Raw genomic sequence first — 4,741 nt, forward strand, 5'->3', positions numbered from 1 at the left:
GAATAGTCCACCGACGACCAGGCAGGAGATGGTGAGTGTTCCGGTCTGTTAATAATTAGTCCGATATTCATCTCGTGAATCGATGTTTCATGGCTAACGATCCGGCAGGAAGTTTGCGACCCTGTATCATCAGAGGCTTGATGAAGCTGGAGGGGGGTAAGGGGAATGATCAGGACCAGGTGCTTGCAGGATAGCTGATGGGATACAGGTGCGGGTAATCAGAGATCTCCAACTAGCTACGTCGCCCGGCCTTAGGCAACCAGACAGGGGCGTGGTCCAGTGACACCGGAAGTAGAACTATCTTCACAGGACAGAACACAGGCGAACAAACACAGACTCGAGGCAGCGGATTCGTGGCCCACTTCATGTAAGCTGTTGTTGCACCCCTTTACAAATCTTGAAACTAGCTATCGATATATACTTGACGTGTGTGAGCTGTAAATATCGCCACTTCCGCTCCTTCAGGAGTTCTGGTTAAAGCGTTCAAAAACTTGAAGCTTTCAAATCCGAGCCGTAGCAAATGTACCAATTAACTAATGTGACTTCTTACACTGCGCAGTTTCTTGAAATAAGGTATGAATTTTACTTAAAAGCATATCAAATAGGATTCCGCCAATCAGTCTGCACTTCTTTAGGGGGTCCTACACTACCTTCAATGAGGATATGAGACAAAGGCCCGCGGATCGAACCCTCTCGCCACCCGACTCTTCGTTCTCTCCCTAAGCCCCTTACCAAATATCTTTTTATTTTAGGGATGTAAAATATCACTAGTAAGCCCGTACTCAGCAACTGTTAGCGGGAGTTTCCATCAGTTTTTAGTTCTGGCCAATAGGGTCAACTGGCATGTTCAGAGCATAGATCGCCATGAGATAACTATGTGAGAGTAGAAAACGTATATTGTCTACAGGGAAATTGAGGCTTACGATTATGCTATAGCAGGAAGCTTTTATTTGGAGATATTTACTGTATTATCGCATTTTGCTTGCTTCTGAAGAACCACTCATTCACTTCTTTAGCATCGCTCGCCTCGCATGGTCTCCCTTTCTGCTGCCTATAGCCTCCTCATGTGATGTGACAACGACGCTGTCTAGCGCCACAATAATAGAAACTCCTATGGTAAACGTGGTAGATGGAATTAATCAAATATTAAAATGAATTTTCTGCACCATTCTCTCTCGTCATGCTTTCCTCGTTCTCTCGCTGAGGTTTACTTTATATAAACCGTTAATCGCGAGCGACCACCTATACAAATAACTAAACCGTGCATCAACATTTCATTTTCATTTTTAGAATTTTGCAACTTTTATCGCCATGCGACAGCCAGTTCTGTAGTTAGATCGTATACAGACAATTCAGGTTATTCTTTGCAAGATAACAGTGTCCCAGTTTCACAACGAGACACAGCTCCAGCAGAGAGTTTGGTTGAAGAATTTACAGGCTGTTCGTCGCTGAATTCTTTAAAACACACAACGTAGTTCCCGAATAATAGCAATATAAACAACACATATGATACACGTTACAATTAAATTGTGTTTCAAACAAATTAAAGTAAAAATCTTAGGACAAAAGTTGTTTGTAGTTCTACAGAATTTCATCCACAAAACTGTAGATACCATTTGTTGTCCACTTGCATACTCTCGCCCATTATGTCGTACATGATTCATGATTATGTTCCATTTGCAGCACACCTCTTCATTACCCCGGAATGGTGTGTCGTGTAGAACGATACATGCTTCACTTTATTTTCAATAAATTTATGCATAGCATTTGTAAGTTCTCTCAAAAGAAAACATTTATTTATTCTCTCTAACAGTTCGACCGATCTATACTTCATCTATAGGTTACCGCCGCTGTGCGGCTTTACATCTAAAGTATACACTACATTACAACTCCGGTCTCTTGGGGTTTTAGTGAGCCAGAAAAGTCATCACATCAGCCACCACAAGTCTTCCCTGCTTAACTCATTACTTGTTAGTCGACCCTCTCTCACCTACGGTTCGTGTCGCCGATCTTCTCTTATGAGCTCATCATGCTTGCCGCGGATGTAGGATTTCCTCCTTTCTTCTACTTCTTCATTCGTTAGGAATGCCTCCGTCCCTAACTTTTATCCCCGCTAATAACTCCACTTGGGCGATAGACGGACGACAAGAACACCCATCACTCCAGGGAGGTGCACCAGCCCACGTATCGGGTATAAACCTGCGGACCAGTCTTTTCACCAGCTCCTCAAAATGGTTGAAGTAGTTAATTCTCTGACTAACTTTCCACGACAACTCAGATTTAAGCCCTCTTGACAAATCTTAAAACCCCTATATCATTCGCGCGTACCTCCTCATCTTCACCTCTCGCCTTCTTACTCCCTCTCTACCCACCAATGATTAGCCACCTCTTACAATATCGACACACTCCCCTACTCGATCATACACCGTTCGCCTTTAACCAGGGTCTACCATCAAGGCGGCAGCCCCTCTCTGACGCTTCATATGCGAGTCTCAACTCTGAAGATGGCTTGCCGTCATACAAGCTAAAACAACCCTGTTCGCTGCGAGTCTAGAGAGCCTTCATTCTAGTAATATTGTTACCTAATTTCCATGAGCCCTCCACCCACCCTACTCTGTTAGCGCTGAAAAGTCAGACGGGCTCACCAATGCCCGCAACTCACTCAGCCTTCTCACGTGCTAAATCATCTCAGAAAGACTCCCTTGCGTTTCCTGAGCACTACAGCAGAGTAACATTGTCTCTGCCCCTCCCATCGTTACGGGGGAAGTGATGACTCTACAGCAGCCTCATCGTTCTCTCACACACTCTCAATCGCTGGTTGAATAACCTGACCTATCTCTGACACCCCTCTCTTCCCTTAAAAATATGCTCTCTACATCCTCGTCTAGATTCATATTAGGCCCAACGGACTCCATCACTATCTAGGGAGACCGCCTCTGCTCTCATCTTATCTACCTCCTCCCTCTACAACCACTTCACAGACCCTATTCTCCTCATCAATCCTCTCTTCAGTACATCAAGCTCCTAACTCCTCTAAGCGCCCTTCCATCCATATCTGACTAACTACCCATCGAGACTGCCACTAGCCAGGCACATCGCGCCTTCTTAGCTCATCGCCCTCTCGCTCCTGTTCTGGAGCACAGTCTCTGGCCACTAGCGCCCATACGTCATGCTGTTACTCGCTCTCTTACCCCACTTCTGAGTACATCTGTACCATCAGGACCCTCTCTCCCGCTCTACCATCAGACCCGCTCTCCTCTTACTCAGACCCTTTGTTGTCTTGCGTCCCTCTCCGACCTAGGTTGGGGCCAAAACTAATACTACACTAGTCGCAAACCCTCTCTCCGTTCGTTCTCGTATCCATCATAAGCACATCCCTTCCTACCCTCAAGCGTGCCCTTACAAGACCTCTCCCATTTACCCATTCCGAACCCTTACATCTGCACAAATGTAGATCGCTGATACCTCCCCTCCAATCAATAGGGTCTACCCATACTTCTGATCCTAGCGATCTCTCTCTCACTTTCACTATACAAACACTTTCGTTAGTCAATACACTCTACAGACCTCTCTGTCATTCCCCTCATAATCTCTAGATCGCATGATTCCATGAGCCCTCGTGCATCCTTACCTCTATGATTAAGCCTGTACTGAATTTCTGCTCTGTTAAATTGAGGCCCACCTCCTGTTACCACTAGTATCCATACTATCCCCTTGCAGACCACCTTCCCGCGCAAACGTCTCCCGTAGGCTTGCTTGCTTCCAACATCTTTCTCTCTCTGACGCGATATGATCAGAAATCCTAATTCTACCCACAAACATCATCAAACACAATGCACGTTTTCTGATCTCTTTTGAGAGTCCAGACTCCCTCTCGTCTTCATGAAATCTACTCGTGCAGCCTCCCTCTACCCACACTCTATCATCTTCATCATGAACGCTCATTCTCTCTACCCAGGCCCTCTCTGGTCCTATACCTCTAATCTAGCCAGACTTCTCGCCTCCCTCACTGATGCTTACCCATCAGACCTCTCTCTTGCGCTTTATTCTTCCATCGCTCATCACCATCGATGACCACTTCTACTCATCACTCTATCCTTCTACTCAAATCATAGCAACCCATTCTTTTCTCTCTCTTACCAGTCTGGACATTCTTCTCATACTCATTCTCATCCCATCGGTCATTAACCATCAGACCCACAGTTACCCCCTACAAAGACTTTGGAGCCATCCATCGACTCTACGCATCAGACTCTCTTTCTCTGCCTCAACATGGCTCTGACCAGTCAGACCCTCTCTCCTCACTCCCCACTCACTGCCTACACAATTCATACCATCAGACCCTCATTCTTCCTCTATCCTTCTCTCCACGGAAAATATACAAGACCTTTGCTTACTACTCATCCTATACTGCGCTAATTTTCAGACCTCCCTCTAATCTCCCTCTCTCTGAACATGCCCAGTATCCCTCTCCTCCGTTGACCATCAACGACCTATCGTTCTCCTATCTACTCGCGTCTCGCATCCCAACCACAATAACAAGTACATCTCGCTCCTCCTCTCAGCACTCCCCACACTCTCCACAGGCAGCCATCAAAGGCGTGCTAAAATCCTACAGACAAACACATAAGTATTTCCTCTGTGAACCCCCTTACCGACTTCCTTCTGCACATACACAGGATTCTCAGAAGGAGCACACACAACAATCAGCGTTCTCAACGCTCCTGAGGAACTCACTTTT

This window comes from Salvelinus sp. IW2-2015, linkage group LG20 (assembly GCF_002910315.2).
Source record: "Salvelinus sp. IW2-2015 linkage group LG20, ASM291031v2, whole genome shotgun sequence".
Taxonomy (NCBI): domain Eukaryota; kingdom Metazoa; phylum Chordata; class Actinopteri; order Salmoniformes; family Salmonidae; genus Salvelinus; species Salvelinus sp. IW2-2015.